Below are 20096 nucleotides of genomic sequence, written 5' to 3'. Positions count from 1 at the left end.
AGACCCTTTACCACTGGGCCACCTGAAAACTAGTGTCCAGACTTTTCCTATTTCTGCTCAGCGCACCTCTAGACTTCAAGGAGTAAGAGAGATCAACAAGGAGAGAGTACTCTTACCTCTCATTTTCCTCTGTTATCTAGTGAGGTCTTTTTTAACTTTTTATTTTGTATTAGAGCATAGCTGATTTGCAATGTTGTGATAGTTTCAGGCATACAGCAGAGGAATTCAGACACACGCATACGTGTATCCATTGTCCCCTAAACTCCCCTCCCATCTAGACTGCCACATAATACTGAGCAGAGCTCCGTGTGCTATACAGGAGGTCCTCGTTGGTTACCCATTTTAAATATAGCAGTGTGTACATGTCGATCTCTGGAGAAGGCAATGGCAACCCACTCCAGTGTTCCTGCCTGGAGAATCCCATGGACAGAGGAGCCTGACAAGCTGCGGCCCACAGGGTCACAAGAGTCGGACATGACCTAGCAACTAAACCACCACCAGCACCACATGTCAATCTCAGAAGAATAGTTAGGGAGCTTGAGAACTAGTGAGTTTCTTAAGTGTAACATTCCATTACCTACCAAAGGGAGACCCAAAATCTCTTGGCTGGTATTCACAGCTCTCAAGATTCTTCACTCTTTTTCCTGATGTTATATCTGCCTGAAATTTCTTTTCCCTTCCTCTCCTCCACTCACCCATCTGTCTCTCTTTAAATTTGCATATTAAAACCCAGCTCTTATGTGAAGCTCTTCTGAATTTCTCCATCCTCACCCTCACTACTAATATAAATATACCTACTCCTATAGCACATTCCCACTAGGATAATAACCGCTCGCTCAATAAGCTTTGGATGAATGAATGCTAAATTTGCTTGAAAATGCTTTAAAGTTCTGTTTCCAGATCTTTCAAACTAGATGTTACAAGCCCCAAAGTCTTCTGATACAAGCCGTGCATGACAGTCAAGATGACTACTCATGGGCGTTTCCAGCTTGCAATTGATCTGGAGATCTTATAAGACAAGGGGCTTCTCAGCATCATGTTCTGTGGGTGTTTACATTTAGGCTTGATTCAATAACTTACTCTAAAGGCTTAAATATTATTCAGTTTAATAGACTCACAAATAAAAAACTAATGTGGCATAAAGAAAGGCAGTATAATAATTTCCCTGAAATAAAATTCAGGATTAAATTCCAGAAGCATGAGAAGGGCAGTGGTGGTGGTGTGAGGGCCTGAGAAAATGAACTAAATCACTAAAGTAAGCAAAAGGTTGGGATTAATCTCTGCGGAGGCCCGTTTCGTCACGGTAGCAACTAAAATGACTTTCCTTCCCGCCCCTGTTAGTAAAACTATACCTCCCAGGATTGCTTAATAGAAATTCAATTATCATGACTGGGTTTGGATTTGTGGACATTTCCTTTTGTTGCTGCTAATAAACTGGGATGTTAATTTGTGTACTTCAATACATTTCGCTTAAGCATGAGATGATGTAGAATTTCCTGGATTTGGACATCTGAGAGGAGGCATAATTCAGAGTAAATCGAATCACAGGACAGTTTAAAAGATTGTCTAGGTTTACTGTTTAGGGGGCTGAGATTGCGCTGCTAATGGCAGATGCCTTGCTGGGTATTTGTCACGCCCCTTTGCTCAGAGCACTGGCCCACCTACCTTGTTGTAGACTGGGAAGAGGCAGTAGTTATCCATCACTTCCCTAATTAGTTGATAATTAGTAAAGCCATAGGACAAATACATTGTTTCATTCCAGGAGCAAATAACAGAGACTTCAGATAAAAATGCAACCAAGAAATGCCTATTCTTCTTCCTCAGGGCTTGTCTTCTGGAATTCCCCTTCATTTAAAATTTCTGTAGTTGAGTGCAGTATCTTAGCAAGGCTCATGAGCTCAGCTTCTCCTCAATCAAACCTTTCCCCAGAAAATGTAGCCAATTTATTTTTCAAGTCATAATTATCATAACTTGTCATCATCATCATTGCTATCATTGTGATTTACAGACTACTTACTATATGCCAGGAACTCTTCTTAAAGTTAGCTGAAATCTAAGTGATTTATACTGACAAGAAGTACATACTGAACTGTAAGGAGGACCATCTTGGAGCAAACCAGGTGAGTGACAGACCCAGAGACAAGGTATCCAAGTTGGATCCTGGTTTTACCTTTCACTACCAGTTTAAACTGGGGCGTAACTGAACTTCTCAGTGACCCAGGTTTCTCAGCTGTACAATGGAAGGGGGAATGAACTTACATCATAGGCTTCCTGGGAGATCAAAAGAAGAATTCAATACCTAGAGTATTTAGCGCATATATATTAAGAGCTAAATAATTTTCTTATTGTTACAAATGGGGAAAAATCTTATTCATTTTTGTGTCTCTAAAGCTTAACAGATTCCTTATATTATGAGAAGTACTCAGCAATTTTAAATGGGAGAAAGGAATAAGTTGTAAATTAATTCTCCATCACATATCAGTTGATTAATATGGTAGACTGACTATTGACATTTTAAAGATGGCCACATCCTAATCCTTGGAACCTGTGAATATGCCACTTACTTGGCAAAATGAGCTTTGTAGATACGAGTAAGTTAAGAAATTTGTGATGAGAGCATCTTGGATTATTTTGTTCAACTCAAAGTAATCACAAGGGTCTTTATAAGAGGGAGGCAGGATCACAGAGAAGACAGACTTGAAGTCAGAATCAGAGGAGAGGCTGTAATGATAAGCTTGGGAGATGAAGGCCTCCACAAACCAAGGAACACAGGCAGCTCCAGAGGCTGGAAAAAGCAAGAAAAATGGAGTCTCTCCTAGAACTTCCAGAAAGAATGAAGTGCTCAGTTCAGTTCAACCGCTCAGTCGTGTCCGACTCTTTGTGACTCCATGGACTGCAGCACACCAGGCCTCCCTGTCCATCACCAACTCCTGGAGTTTACTCAAATTCATGTCCATTGAGTCTGTGATGCGATCCAACCATTTCATCCCCTGTCGTCCTCTTCTCCTTCTGCCTTCAAACTTTCCCAGCATCAGGGCCTTTTCAAATGAGTCAGTTCTTCCCATCAGGTGGCCAAAGTATTGGAGTTTCAGCTTCAGCAACAGTACTTCCAATAAATATTCAGGACTGATTTCTTTACGATGGACTGATTGGATCTCCTTGCAGTCTAAGGGACTCTCAAGAGTCTTCTCCAACACCACAGTTCAAAAGCATCAATGATTCAGTGCTCAACTTTCTTTATAGACCAACTCTCACATCCATACATGACCACTGCAAAAACCATAGCCTTGACTAGACAGGCCTTTGTTGGCAAAGTAATGTCTCTGCTTTGTAATATTCTGTCTAGGTTGGTCATATCTTTTCTTCCAAGGAGCAAGTGTCTTAATTTCACAGCTGCAGTCACCATCTGCAATGATTTTGGAGCCCCCCAAAAATAAAGTCAGCCACTGTTTCCATGATTTCCCCATCTATTTGCCATGAAGTGATGGGCCCAGATGTCATGATCTTAGTTTTCTGAATGTTGAATTTTAAGCCAACTTTTTCCCTCTCCTCTTTCACTTTCATCAAAGGCTCTCTAGTTCTTCTTCACTTTCTGCCATAAGGGTGGTGTCATTGCATACCTGAGGTTATTGATATTTCTCCCAGCAATCTTGATTCCAGCTTGTGCTTCTTCCAGCCCAGCATTTCACATGATGTATTCTGCATATAAGTTAAATAAACAGGGTAACAACATACAGCCTTTATGTACTCCTTTCCCTATTTAGAACCAGCCATTTGTTCTGTGTCCTAACTGTTGCTTCCTGACCTGCATATAGATTTCTCAAGAGGCAAGTCAGGTGGTCTGGTATTTCCATCTCTTCAAGAATTTTCCAGAGTTTGTTGTGGACCCACAGTCAAAGGCTTTGGCATAGTCAATAAAGCAGAAATAGATGTTTCCTAAGGCCCACTTGACTTCATATTCTAGGATGTCTGGCTCTATATTGGTGGTCACACCACCATGATTATCTGGGTCATGAAGATCTTCTTTGTACAGTTCTTCTGTGTATTCTTGCCACCTCTTCTTAATATCTTCTGCTTCTGTTAGGTCCATGCCATGCCATTTTTGTACTTTATTGTGCCCATCTTTGTATGAAATGTTCCCTTGGTATCTTTAATTTTCTTGAAGAGAGCTCTAGTCTTTCCCATTCTATTGTTTTCCTCTATTTCTTTGCACTGATCGCTGAGGAAGACTTTCTTATTTCTCTTGCTGTTCTTTGGAACTCTGCATTCAAATGGGTATATCTTTCCTTTTCTCCTTTGCCTTTTGCTTCTTTTCTATTCATAGCTATTTGTAAGACCTCCTCAGACAACCATTTTGCCTTTTTTGTATTTATTTTCCTTGTGGATGATCTTCATCCCTGCCTCCTATACAATGTCACAAACCTCTGTCCATAGTTCTTCAGGCACTGTCTATCAGATCTAATCCCTTGAATCTATTTCTCACTTACACTGTATAATTGTAAGGGATTTCATTTAGGTCTTGTGAGAGTTGGACTATAAAGAAAGGTGTGCACAGAAGAATTGATGCTTTTGAACTGTGGTGTTGGAGAAGACTCTTGAAAGTCCCTTGGACTGCAAGGAGATCCAACCAGTTCATCCTAAAGGAGATCAGTCCTGGGTGTTCATTGGAAGGACTGATGTTGAAGCTGACACTCCAATACTTTGGCCACCTGATGAGAAAAGCTGACTCATTTGAAAAGACCCTGATGCTGGGAAAGATTGATGGCAGGAGGAGAAAGGGGATGACAGAGGATGAGATGGTTGGATGGCATCACCGACTCAATGGACATGAGTTTGGGTAAAATCTGGGAGCTGGTGATGCATAAGAAGGCCTGGCATGCTGGGGTTCATGGGGCTGCAAAGAGTCAGACACGACTGAGTGACTGAACGGAACAGAACTGAACTGAATGGTCTAGTGGTTTTCCCTACTTTCTTCAATTTAAGTCTGAATTTGGCAATAAGGAGTTCACAATCTGAGCCCCAGTCAGCTTCCAGTCTTGTTTTTGCTGACTGTATAAAGCTTCTCCATCTTTGGCTGCAAATATAATCAGTCTGATTTCAGTATTGACCATCTGGTAATGTCCATATGTAGAGTCTTCTCTTATGTTGTTGGAAGAGGGTGTTTGCTATGACCAGTGCATTCTCTTGGCAAAACTCTGTTAGCCTTTGCCCTGCTTCATTCTGTATTCCAAGGACAAATATGCCTGTTACTCCAGGTATTTCTTGACTTTCTACTTTTGCATTCCAGTCCCTTATAGTGAAAAGGACATCTTTTTTGGGTGTTAGTTCTAAAAGGTCTTGTAGGTCTTCATAGAACCGTTCAACTTCAGTGTCTTTGGCATTACCGGTCGGGGAACAGACTTGGATTACCATGATATTGAATTTTTTGCCTTGGAAATGAAAAGAGATCATTCTGTCATTTTTGAGACTGCATCCAAGTCCTGTGTTTAGGACTCTTTTGATGACTACAATGGCTATTTCATTTCTTCTAAGGGATTCTTGCCCACAGTAGTAGATATAATGGTCATCTGAGTTAATTTCACCCATTCCAATCCATTTTAGTTTGTTGATTCCTAGAATGTCGACATTCACTCTTGCCATCTCCTGTTTGACCACTTCCAATTTGCCTTGATTCATGGACCTGACATTCCAGGTTGCTATGCAATATTGCTCTCTACAGCATCCAAGTTTACTTCCATCACCTGCCTGCATGCTAATTTTAGAATTTCTGACCTCTAGAATGGTACAATAATTTATCTGTCATTTTTAAGCCATTAAATTTGTGGTATTTTGTTATAGCAGATGCAGGAAAATGATGCAATTAAATTTTAAGTGTCATGTGACGATAAGGAAGGATCACTCATCTCAGCCCTTTGCAGTAAATATTCTTTCTCTCATACATCTTTTGGGAGAAGGAAATGGCAACCCACTCCAGTATTCTTGCCTGGAGACTCCCAGGGACAGAGGAGTCTGGTGTGCTGTAGTCCACAGGGTCACAAAGAGTTGGACATGATGGAGTGAGGAACACGTTCATTAATCTATTGGCCCAGCTCACTACAAGTAGAACCAGCCATGAAAATGCTTTTATTTAATTACAGTTTTTAACCTGGAAGATAGTATGTGTGGTTGCCTCTTGCCTTTCTAGTTGCTGTTTATGTTTACATGCACTTAATTCTTTAACAATTTATGATAATATTTGAACTTGAGTCTTTACAATCTTCAGAGATCCCTAGAGGAGGAAATGGCAGCCCGTTCCAGTATACTTTCCTGGGAAATCTCATGGGTAGAGGAGCCAGGCAGGTTATAGTACACGAGGTCGCAAAGAACTGGACATGGCTGAGCACACAAACACGTGGTCTTCAAAGAGAGTGTTCATTTAGAACAAAGATGACTGAGTGAATGTGGACATGAAGGGTTGTGCAGGTCTTCAGAGACTGGGTTGCCTGAAGAAACTTTAGGGATGGAGATCTGTTTGTGAAAGACAAACGGGAATTTATGGAAAAAACCTCACTTAACTGGTAACAAGATCTGCTTACAAGCTAGTTACAATTAACTTCTATTTGATAACTAGGCTCCACCCATCAACCAACGTGACTCGTGACTCAGAAACTGGCATATGCCTGGTTGGCAGGATGCCTAACTGAATGGAAAGTGTAACCTGAAAGTCATTCCTCAAGAACATTTCTTCACTGTGAGGAAAATCTTGAATCTAGGTGTGCTGTTAGAATGAATCACTGAAGAGCCCTGTGTGGTCTGTTTCCACACATACGCAACAAACCAGACTTCTGGCTTTGAGCATCTCTCATGGCAGATGAAAATGGTCCTAGGGATCAAGGACAAGAGGATTAAGGTCATCTGTGCTCCCTGTGAGCTCAATTCCTAGCATGCTTCCTGTCCGCACCCCACAACCACTTTTGAAAACAACCACAAGTTCAAAAAATTCCTGTAGTTTTCCCATTATCTGCTGTCTAGTCCCCTGAGGACTTTCCCACCTCTTTCACACCAATGACGGTGGTTGGAGAAGCACCTGGTTCACATATGATATCGGCAATGTAGAGAAAAGACCCTGATGGAAAAGACCCTGATGCTGGGAAGGACTGAAGGCAAAAGGAGACGAGGGTGATAGGGAAGTGGGTGGTGATGGTATCACAGTAATTTATCACAACTTATTGTGATGGCATCACTGACTCAATGCACATGAGTTTGAGCAATTTCCAGAAGATCGTGAAGAATAGGGAAGCCTGGCAAGCTGCAGTTCATGGGGTCACAAAGAATTGGATGCAACGGAGTGACTGAACAATAACAGTAGCAACAGAGAGAGCAAGAGCCATTTTATTTATTTTTTATTTATTTTTTAATTTTTTTTTTTAGCAAGAGCCATTTTAAATGGCAGCTCCTGCAATTCCACTGCAACTAGAAAACTGAAAGCCCGAAAGGAAGAGTTAAGGTCTACAGTATGTTTATCACTCTTATTAAAAGCCAAGGAAATGGAGGCTTAAAGAGGTTAATGGTCCAAAAACCCAGAGCTTCTGAGTGTTAAGTCAGCATTCAAACTGCAGCTGGTCTGATATCTGAACATAACCTAATAGCCCAGTCTCTGTAATAACTCTCTCTGGTGGCACTTAATTGATAAAGAACTGGACCTCAATGATGATAGCAATGGGGGGAGAAGGGATATTAGAAGGACACGGTGCAGAACTCTTTAGAAGTTGGAAAAGCACTGCCTTCCACTGAACTTTCTTTGTATTCTTGTTGCATTTCAACCTTTCTAGCAAATCTTGTACCTCTTCATTTTTTTTTTTTTTTTTTTTAAGTGACAAGGAATTCAGACTATTTTTGGTGCTCATGAAGGGTGAACATCAAACTCCCTGGACTACAGCAGAAGAAGGACTAAGTCATTCCCTTGGGTTGGGACCCACTTGCCTACAACCAAGTAGAATCAAAAATATGAAAATGGACTTTCAAACACGTTCAGATGCTGGTTGTATTGGTTGATGGTCTGTTTAAAACAGCTTGAAATCCCAAGACACAAGCAGAGTGAAGTGCTGTATTTGGGGAACAGTGAACTTGGTGTAGAAGACCAAGCCCCTAGCTTCAGGCCCAGAGATATATTTGACAGGGTCAGCTTCGTCTCTTGGTAACCAGGTCTCCTCAGCTGGCACTAGTGGTAAAGCAGCTGCCTGCCATTGCAGGAGACACAGGTTTGATCCCAGGATGGGGAAGATCCCCTGGAGGAGGAGATGGCAACCCACTCCAGTATTCTTGCCTGGAGAACCCCATGGACAGAGGAGCCTAGTGGGCTACAGTCCATGGGATCGCAAAGAGTGGGACAAGACCGAGGGACTTCACTTTCACTTTTCACTGTCATCGGCACACATGTGCATACAGGGTTCTAAAAGCGTCTGCAGCCCTGCTCCAACCTTAGGACCTGGTCCTTTGCCTCCAGCAACCCCGCCTGGATCTCACTTAGCACTTAGAACTGTGTGAGAAGTTCCACCCACACTTCCTTTGCCACTGTTTCACAGAAGTTTGGTGGACCTCAAAGAGCGTCAGCTTTACACCTTTTTGAAACTCTAGATGCACTTAAAAACAGCCAAAAACCAGGAAAGTCACACAAATGTGTAAGCTGCAACCCCCAGTCCACCTGTCTATGGTGTAAAGATTGGAGGAGATCAATGCTGGCTTAATTGTGTTGCTGGGGTCCCTGGGCTCCCAGAACACAGCTCACAAATGGAAAGCTGCAAGTGTTACATCTCTTTCCCCCCAATGTCTCACCTTACTTCTTTGAAAAGATTACATCTAATTTTGAGACATAAATAACTTGGACAGGAACTAAAATGCCTTTTACAGTGCAGTAGTGAAAAAATAATGAACTTAGCTTGGTGTCAATACACCTAAGGTTTACTGCATGCATTATGTCAAACTCATAAAGTATCATATTTATGGCATCGCTACAACAGTCAGCTCCCAGAATCTGAGTGAGTGGTGCTACCTGTACTTCAGACGAACACAACTCAATGTGAAGGCAAAGACATAAACTTTCAATGGCCTTTATTTATATATATATATAAAACCAGAAATTTGCCTTCTTAGTAGACAATTACTTCTACTAATATTATCATGAATCACCACAAATTATTGATTCCTTATGCATATGTCCAGAGAAGGAAGTTCTCTTCTTTCTGATTTACAATGTCTCATCAAATCATACTATACAATATTCAATTGAATAAACAGTATCAAGGTACACAATGTTTTTCACTTTATATAACTCAGGCATGTATATTTTTGAGATTAATCCTTTGTCTGTTTCTTCATTTGCTTTATTTTCTCCCATAATGAAGCTCAATTCCAGAAATATAAATGACCCAATCAAAAAGTGGGCCAAAGATCTAAACAGACATGTCTCCAAAGAAGACATACAGATGACTAACAAACACATGAAAAGATGCTCAACATCACTCATTATCAGAGAAATGCAAATCAAAACCTCAATGAGGTACCATTACACGCCAGTCAGGATGGCTGCTATCCAAAAGTCTACAAGCAATAAATGCTGGAGAGGGTGTGGAGAAAAGGGAACCCTCTTACACTGTTGGTGGGAATGCAAACTAGTACAGCCACTATGGAGAACAGTGTGGAGATGCCTTAAAAAACTGGAAATAGAACTGCCATATGACCCAGCAATCCCACTTCTGGGCATACACACTGAGGAAACCAGATCTGAAAGAGACACGTGCACCCCAATGTTCATCGCAGCACTGTTTATAATAGCCAGGATATGGAAGCAACCTAGATGCCCATCAGCAGATGAATGGATAAGGAAGCTGTGGTACATATACACCATGGAATATTACTCAGCTGTTAAAAAGAATTCATTTGAATCAGTTCTAATGAGGTGGATGAAACTGGAGCCCCTTATACAGAGTGAAGAAAGCCAGAAAGATAAACACCAATACAGTATACTAACGCATATATATGGAATTTAGGAAGATGGTAACGATAACCCTGTATGCAAGACAGATAAAGAGACACAGATGTATAGCAGACTTTTGGACTCTATGGGAGAAGGCGAGCATGGGATGATCTGAGAGAACAGCATCGAAACACATATATTATCAAGTGTGAAACAGATCGCCAGTCCAGGTTGGATGCATGAGACAAATGCTCCTGGCTGGTGCACTGGGATGACCCAGAGGGATGGGATGGGGAGGGAAGTAGGAGGGGGGTTCAGGATGGGGAACACATGTAAATCCATGGCTGATTCATGTCAATGTAAGGCAAAAACCACTACAATATTGTAAAGTAATTAGCCTCCAAATAATAAAAAATTATTGGGAAAAGAAAAAAAAAATAACTCAGGCATATTGTCAATTCCTTTCCCTTTTTTAAATGTTTCATTGCCTGTTGTGTCAGCATATATGTACACATTTCCAAGAGCTAAAGAAAAAAGTGAATAAAAAAAACCATTTTGAATAATTAAGCAGGATTGGGGAAGAGTAGACCATGTGACTGACAAGCAGCTTAGTGTATCTCTACATTTCTGAATATGACCATTTAATTCAGTTTAAAATGCTTTGCAAAAGAGTCCTTATATGACATAGGAAGCAGTGCTACTCTGTCCAAAATCTGTATTTCAGTAATTTGCCATTGACGCTACTCCCTTGCTTCTTTTAACACAATTAATAGAAGGGATGAAGACTAACATTTAAAAAAAGCAATAAATCCTCAGCTATCTTGAGAAACAAATGTTGTGAAGACTTCAGAATAAGTAAGATTAGACCAGCTTTGACCACATAAAATAAGTTTCTTATCTAGATATAGTAACTGGATGGAAATTGAAAATTCATGGGACTACTGTAAATGTTTTTATACTGATAGGTATACCACTAAATGAGCGAAAGACTAGACAATAATTCAATACAATAAATATTTATTGACCACATGCTATATGCCAGGTTCAGGGAATACACTGGGAATCAATAGACACAACGCAATCAAAAAAGAGGAGATCTGGGTGATCAATGTGAAAAATAGGACGGTATAATATATTTGGTCTCGGAAGTCTGGGTGCCTAGTACTATTTTAAGTTTAATAGAAATCTATAATAAGATAGCTTTTCTTGCAGTCTTCTAATTTAGTAGATAAAATAAGACATATTGTTTAAAAAGTCAGCCAACAAGGCAAAAAATTGCATTCAAAATAAGTGTCATTCTAATAAGATCTGAAAAAGTACCTGATTAAGTGTGCAGAGAATGGAAGAAAACTTTGAATGAAATAATAAGCTTCAAGATTTTGATAAAGCCATATATCTAATATTTCACTTAAACTTTGGGGGGATGTAATTTCAAAATGTTATATGATTCGTCTTAAGCAAGTAGCCATATCCAATGAGAAAATTCCTTCCTCTCATCTAATCACATTTTTTTTTTCTTCCAAGTGGATTAAAGCTAATTTTTAGAGTAGTTTCCAAATTCCCTTCAACAGAGTTATCAAAGCAGATGAATTACATTTCCTTGATGTTTGCTTTTAACAGATTGTCCAGTGATAGTATTGCAGTATCCTTTTTCACCAGACATGAAAAACATTCTTGCAAGCTGGATTAAAAATACAGATAAAATAATACTACTAATATCTTCTGCATTGCATTACATTCCATGCTATTATATTCGTTATCTAGTTTCAGTGACAGCAACCACAGACGAAATGCACTGGAAATGAATAACATGTGTAGCATGTTTATTCCATGCAAAGTGGACCAGAAGCACTTGAATTTATTGCCATGACTTCAATAGAGAATTCTTTACATAATGTTACATGAAGTAGCATGGCTAGAATATACAGTAATTGGAAGAAGGATCCACGAAAAAATAAACTCTCCTGATGTTATATATTAGATTCCCACAGTGGTTTGGGGGCATGTCTGATGATCTTAATTCATTTAGTGTGCTAGTACAATTCTTCTCTTCAGCTTGCATCTTCTCAGTGTTATAAGGCTATGCTCCTGGTTCAGACATTAAAAAAGAAGCCTTGTAAAATATTTCTTACAAAAATAAATAGTAAGTATCCAGATACGTAAGAGCTTAATTCTCAAGATCTGGCATGTTTAAGATTCACATTTTTAGGAATTTCAATCTGAAACAGAGAAGAAACTCTCTTTTAGAGTTGACATTTCTAAAAACATTACCAATGAGTAGTGCAGAATGCTTTTCCTTCGCTTGCTGACCACATCCTTTAGAATTAGTGCAAGGCAACAAGATCACTGGAAATGACAGCCATTCATATTATAGGCATACCTCAGGGGTTACTGCCTGTTGGGTTTCAGACTGCCATAATAAAGTACAAATCACAACAAAGCAAGTCAAAAGGAAATTTTGGTTTCCCTGTGCATGCAAAAGTTATGTTTATACTGCACTGTAGTCTATTAATTGTGCAATAGCATTATGTCTAAAACAAACAATGGGTGTGGTTTGGGGCAACCCCCCTCCAAATTACAGTAGTAACATCAAAGATCTCTGTTTGCAGATAATCATAACAAATGTAATAATAATGAAAAAGCTTGAAATATTGCAAGAGTTACCAAAATGTGACATGGAGATATGAAGTGAGCCAACACTGCAGGAAAAGCCGGCATATGTGCTTGCTCCACACAGCATTGCTGCAAACCTTCCGTTTGTAAAAACTGCATCACCTCCAAAGTGTGAGGAAGGGAGGCACAGTAAAAGGAAGTGTGCCTGTAAGCATAATTTCCAGGTATTTGAAACGGTGCCGATCTGAGGCCATGGTTCATATTTTCAGGCTAAACGTTTTCTATTGCTTTCTCCAATTCCAACTGGGGAAGGGTGTTTCCATGACATCGGTCAAAGCACTGGAGAAGACAAAAATGCCATTAACAAGGTTGGATTTTTTTTTTTCCTGACATATCAAGATTGGTTCACTTGTAATTTTTAATTTTCCTGAGTGGATCAAACTAATGCTACTAATAAATCAGTCTAGATAATAATCTGAATAAAGAAAAATCGATATCCCTTTCTGAAGGTCTAAACTTCTGTGTCTACGTTTGGGGTTTACAGAGCCAGCCTTTTACTCTGCATGTAACTAAACCACTAGGGAAGTTTCTTTTAGGGTGGTGCACAAAATGGAAGGCAAAAGTGAGAATACATTTATTTGGTACTTATACTTCCATTGGCCCTGGACAAAGTTAAAAAGCAAACACAATCTGCTGTCCATCTATCACTGTCTCCTTCTCTTGCCACGTGTCTTGGGGTTGAAACATTTCTTCTTACGTGTTTCCTCTCTCTTTCCTTTTTCCCAGACCCGTTGTCTTGTAATATAAACTTAATCAAGTCGTCCGAAGGCAGGGAACTTGTTTTAAACCCCTTGTTCTGGAATTATGCTGCACAGGTCATAATCAAGTTGTAAAATTAACTGTATCAGTGAACTGCATTGGAAGCCAATTAGAGAATAGTTTATCCCATCTGGACAAACTCAGTGTCTTATTGTATTTGGGGGGTTAGGAATTTTTAAAAAGAGAACAAATTGAAAATGGTAAGAAGTTGATCTAACTCCTGCAACATAATTGTCTGTGTAATTATAAAGGAGACTACATTTTCAGAGCAACAGATTTTAAATATCAATGACCAACTCCATCAAAATGTGGATTTAATGTGGTAGTTTCTTTCCAAGATGAAAGTGGCCAGGCCAATATGTTTGTAAAGGTCATTCTGTGTGTTTTTATATCTGTCATACATATGTAGAGCATGTTCTTAGGTTTACACTTGCCCTTTAACTCCCAGTACAGGAAATCTGCTGCTAGGAAAGACTTGTAAAATATTTATGACATTTAAATCATGTTTAAGATTTCTTACTCAGGAAGAGTATGTTATAAAATTTGCATATGGTGTCCAGCGTTTAAACTCACAGTCCTGTATCTGGCCTTCTACAACCTTGGTTATATAGCTGGCTTATCCTTTAGCCATTTGATTATATTTGCAATGTTTCTTTTTGTTACTGAACTTCACATTGTTTTTTTTTTTTTTTTAAATTCTCTATTATTGACTAAGCAAATTATAAATTACATCAGTATTTCATCTTGTTCAAGCCAGTCTTGGCATTATGATGTATGGAGGACTTTTTACTGTGAAGTATGAAAGGTTTTGACTTGTGTTGCTTGGAGTTGCAAACTTCGCTTTAAATATATGATATACCACACAAACAAGGTCACACTGAATGCACGTGTGTAGCACGTCACACGTGTAATCATGGAGATCCAGTTTTGGTTTCTGATTGCCACTAGCATTCATGCTGCTGCTGCTGCTGCTGCTGCTAAGCCGCTTCAGTCGCGTCCGACCCTGTGCGACCCCATAGACGGCAGCCCACCAGGCTCCCCCGTCCCTGGGATTCTCCAGGCAAGAACACTGGAGGGGGTTGCCATTTCCTTCTCCAATGCATGAAAGTGAAAAGTGAAAGTGAATTTGCTCAGTCATGTCTGACTCTTCATGACCCCATGGACTGCAGCCTACCAGGCTCCTCCGTCCATGGGATTTTCCAGGCAAAAGTACTGAGGCATATTTATATACGGTTGTAACCAACAATTGTTTAATGTGATATCTGCAAACAGAGGAGAGCACAAACCTAAGTGATTCCTCTAAAAGGGTATTTTCAAAAGGCATTTAGGCTTTAATAAGTATATTCATTTTACTTAAAAAAAAAAAGGTCAGCTAAATATGTACAAAATTTTCAGAAACAGGGAATCCTGGGAAGGAGTTTCAGCAAATTATTTTGGAAAATAAATCTGATCCTGATAAGCAATGAACATCAAATATCTCAGGAGCAGCAACGTGGTGTAGCTGATGCTACTGTTTAGTCGCTCAGTCGTGTCCGACTCCTTGCGACCCCATGGACTGTAGCCCACCAGGCTCTTCTGTCCATGGGATTTCCCAGGCAAGAATACTGGAGTGGGTTTCCATTTCCTTCTCCAGAGGTGGTGTAGAACGAGTGATGGAGATGGGCTCTGCTTTCCCTGAGAAAATTCCCCCGAAGTGTCCCTTGTAATGGTGATTATGACTAGGATAAGGGAAAAAGACTCAGGAGAAGCAGAGTGAAAGGCTGAGCCCGGAGGCTGAGTCAGAGCCACCAAGAGGAGTGGCTCCTTGCACACTTGCTTCACCACCAACCAGTGGGTCCTCCCTCCTCACCCATATCAGCTGGGCTGGCCGAGCTCACTGCTGCTGAAGGTAGACTCACTGACAATATAGGGCAGCATCTCAGATCCTTATTGTTACAAAACTGAGAGCTAAAAAAAAAACCAATCATCTCATCTACAATGGGGTTGAAGGGACTTCCCTGGTGGTCCAGTGGCTAAGACTTCACACTCCCAGTGCAAGGGGGCTGGGGTTTGATCCATGGTCAGGGAACTAGATCCCACATGCTGCAACTGAGTTCAAATGCTACAGCTAAAATATCCTTCAAGCCACAAGAGATCCCCCAAAAGATTCTGGGTACTGCAACTAAGATCCCAGATAGTCAAATAAATAAACAAATATTTTTAAAAGAAGAGTACAGTTGAAAAATTTTTTGCCCTTCTGGACTTCATTTGATTATTTGTAAATACTAAATAAAGCAACTATATATGGTAAAGAATCTGCATGCAATGCAAGAGACCCCAGTTCAACTTCTGGGTCAGGAAGATCTGCTGGAGAAGGGATAGGCTACCCACTCCAGTATTCTTGGGCTTCCTGATGGCTCAGCTGGTAAAGAATTTGCCTGGAATGGGGGAGACCTGGGTTCGACCTCTGGGTTGGGAAGATTCCCTGGAGAAGAGGCTACCTACTCCAGTATTCTGGCCTGGAGAATTCCATGGACTGTATAGTCCATAGGGTCACAAAGAGTCAGACATGACTGAGCAACTATTATATACATAATGGACTTCCCAAGCAGTGATAGTGCCTGCCAGTGCAAGAGACTTTAGAGATGCAGGTTCGATCCCTGAGTTGGAAAGATCCCCTGTAGGAGGGCATGGCAACCCGCTCCAGTATTCTTGCCTGGAGAATCCCATGGACAGAGGAGCCTGGTGGGCTACGGTCCATAGGATTGCAATGAGTCGGACAGGATTGAAGTGACTTATCACAGCACATATATGAAGTATATGCCATATTCTAAGATAATGATAGGAGTGACTAGAAAGAGTTTAAAAAGGTAATATGAGCATAGGAGTGTTTACTTTCAAAGATCACAAACATTCGGTACACATGCACAAATTCAACTATGCAATACAACCATACCAGAGAAATCATAAGGAGGTATAATGAATATCCAAAGAAGTATATGAATAGTGCTATGACTTGAGGAGTGGATTTCTGAGACTTAAAGCTGACTGATTTCATAAAGGAGGGTCAAAATATAACTGAGAAATTGGGGGGTAGGCCTAAGTGTTGGGGCGGCTCAGGCTTTGGAAGCAGTCTGCCAGTGTGCAGCTTCATAAGACCTTACTGCGCCTCAGTTGTTTCCTCTGCTTCTGGGAAACGTAATAGCAGCTCCTTCATATAATTTAAGAGCTAATAGTACATAGACATTTCAGTAGTACTTGCTACCTAATAAGTACTCAGAAACGTTGGCCATTATTTTGTTACTGTAATTCTCATTTTAGGAAAGCTTATGAGGAAAGAATGCACTAGGTACTGAGACAGAAACACAGCTCATTATTCTTCAGAGAAGACATACAGGTGGGCAAGAGGCACATGAAAAGATGCTCAACGTCACTAATCATTAGAGAAATGCAAATCAAAACTAAATGAAGTATCACCTCACACTGCTCAGAATGCCCATCAACAAAAAAAAAAAAAAATTACACACAATAAATGCTTCAGAAAGTATGGAGAAAAGAGAACCCTCTAGCACTGTTGGTAGGAGTATAAATTGATGTAGCCACTATGGAGAACAGTATGGAGGTTCCTTAAAAAAAATAAAATTAAAAATAGCATGACCATACAATCCAGCATGTGTGCATGTGTGCCAAGAGTACCTGGTTTTGTGCATGAGCTTCAGCCATGTCAGATTTTTTGCAACCCCATAGACTGTAGCCCACTGGGCTCCACTGTGCATGGGATTTTCCCACTACTGGCCATATACCGTGCGAAAATCAAAATGCAAAAAGACACAAGTGCCTCAGTGTCCACTGCAGCACTCTTTACGATAGCCAGGACACAGGAGCAGCTTAAATGTCCACCAACAGATGAATAAATAAGATACGGTACATATATACAATGAAAGAGTACACAGCCATAAAATGAAATGAAATTGGGTTATTTGTAGAGCTTTGAATAAACCTACAATCTGTCATACAGAGTGAAGTAAGTCAGAAAGAGAAAAACAAATACTGTATATTAACACATACATGTGGAATCTAGAAAGATGGGACAGATGACCCTACTTGCGGGGCAGGAACAGAGACACAGATGCAGAGAACAGACTTGACATGCAGGGGGTAGGCAGGGTAGGGTGGGATGAAGTGGGAAAGCAGAATTGACACGTGTGCACTCCCACGTGTGGAACAGAAAGTTGGTGAAACCTGCCATATGACACGGGGAGCTCAGCGCCATGCCCCGTCACGCCCTGGGGGGGCGGGGAGGGAGGTCTAAGAGGCAGAGGGTATGTGTATACACGTGGCAGAGGCACTTTGCCCTACGGCAGAAACTAACATAATATTGTAAAGCAACTATATTTCAGTTACAAAAAATATTTTGGAAGCCAGTAAAGGCTTCATTGGGGTTGAGGTGTTGGTAAGAAAGCATAAAGCAGCCACTTTCAACTGGAGGTCAGAGATATCAAGCACACTTGATAGAGTTTCTCAGACTCTCAGATCTGTCTCTTTTTTTTCCCCTCCCACCCAATACTCATTTGAATACAACCCACTGCACATCTACTTAAGAAAAACCACTTTACAGTCATTGATGGGAGTGTGGGAGTGTTAATTTGTTCCTCATATGCATGGGAAAGAGCAAAGATTTGAGAAAAAATCACATATTCAGAAAATACTTAGCACCAGAGATAGACTTGGCATTGTGTGCTACCATTGGGATGAAGGAAAGATCGCATTCATAAAAGAAGACAAACTCTATGTGAGAGACACAATTATCTAATCAGTGAAAGTACATATGCTTCAATTTTACAATTTACTCCAAGCCAGCACAGGGTCTGGCATATAAAAACACCAGGAAAATATTAGCTCCTTCCTAGATTGATTAAACTCTTCATCTGAATTCCAAGCATCCTTAAAGATTGAGTTGAGTACACTGCCCTAAATTCATAAAGTAGCTGAGCACTAATGAGGGCTTGATCTATAAGCTCTTAACTGAGCACAAGGAGTCCTATTTGCATTTGGATTTTATGGTTCTGTAAATGCAGCAGGGACAATATTTGAGGAGATGTAGGGTTTCCCAGGTGGTAAAGAACCTGCCTGCCAATACAGGAGACATAAGGAATGTGGGTTAGACCCCTGGGTAGGGAAAATCCCCTGGAGGAAGGCATGGCAACCCACTCCATGTATCCTTGCCTGCAGAATCCCACGGACAGAGGAGCCTGGTGGGCTACAGTCCATGGGGCTGCAAAGAGTCGAACATGACTGAAGCTCATGCCCAAAACTCAGTACTCTCGGCAGGCCTGCACAGAACCGGGTGCCCTTCTTTGTGCGCTGACTTTTGCAAGAATAAGGGCAACAGACATCCTTCCTTAGTTTCGCCTAGTTCTCGGTATGTATATGTGCCAGAACCTTCACATACTGCCAAGGATTCAACATAGGGTGACAGCTACCTTGGAGGTTCAACCCTGTGGGGATGGCTGCTCCCAGAGGGGTCTTTTGTAGGTCATAAGATTTACTCTAACTCAGAGATTGATCTGTTCAAAATTATCCTGCATATACGCTCTCCTGGCACATGAGTCTCAAAATGCCTCCACGCCAGAGTTTCTCAGCCTCAGCACTCTTGACATTTTGGACCAGATAATTCTCTGCTGTGAGGCCTGTCCTGTGCATTGCAGGATGTTTGGCAGCATCTCTGGTCTCTACTCTCTAGATATCAATAGAACTCAGTTACTTCAACCAAAAAAAAGATGTCCTTAGACATTACCAAATGTCCCCTGGGAAATAATAACCTCACCTCTTTGAGAACCTCTCCTCTAAGTTGATGAGTTGGAAACATATTTCAATGACCAGTGACACTGCCTGAAACCAAAACAGCTGCTTCAGAAGGATGCCTAGAGGAGCAGTTGACAACGGCAGGGGCCATTCATTGTGGGTATCAGATGCGTTCATTGTGCCAATTAGAAGGGTGTGCGTCTAGAGATGGGTGAGGATTGGGAACCAACGATAGGACTCACCAGAAAAGACACGGGGGTGAACAGTGATTGTGTGTTTCTCCCCAAGGAAGTTAGAACCTAAAGGCTTTGGATGCTGGTGGAATCCTTGGTTGGATCTAGCCAGCTAGGTGGTTGGTTCAGGAAACTAAGTATGCAAGAAGCGCCAGTATCTGCACCAGCAATCCCGAACTTCACCCTGGCTAACACTTCGTCTAATGCTCTCTGCTTTGTGCATCCCTCTTGGCCTAATGGTCCATGGTGCAGTCAGTACCTGCCAGCTGGCTGTGAAAATATGAACCAAGTCAATCAGATTTCCTTTCTCTAGATATACATGGGAGGGAAAAATTGAATTTGACAACTAGAAAATGATAGTGTGGAGCAGACAAGTAGCTAACTCAATTGAACGGCAGAGTTTCAAAGTGGAAATTCTTTTGTTTGTTTCCAAAATGTAAATGCTATGAGCTGATCCACAGGCTCTGCCCTTCCTAGCTTTCTCAAGTCAGGTTGTATAGCTTCTACGAGGATACATTTGCTTGTATGTAGAGTCTTAAAATAACCCCTCTGTTACTTGTGCTAGGTGAAGCTGGTCTCTGTTCCTTGCAGATAAATGTGCCTATTTTAAGGGTTTCCCAGGTGGCGCTAATGGTAGAGAACCCGCCTGCCAACGCAGGAGACTTAAGGGCTGCGGGTTCAATGCCTGGTCC

The sequence above is a fragment of the Cervus elaphus genome, chromosome 12, assembly GCF_910594005.1.
Source record: "Cervus elaphus chromosome 12, mCerEla1.1, whole genome shotgun sequence".
In the NCBI taxonomy this organism is placed as follows: Eukaryota; Metazoa; Chordata; class Mammalia; order Artiodactyla; family Cervidae; genus Cervus; species Cervus elaphus.
The sequence above is the reverse complement of the archived record's forward strand: the minus strand, read 5'-3'. Positions refer to the sequence as shown.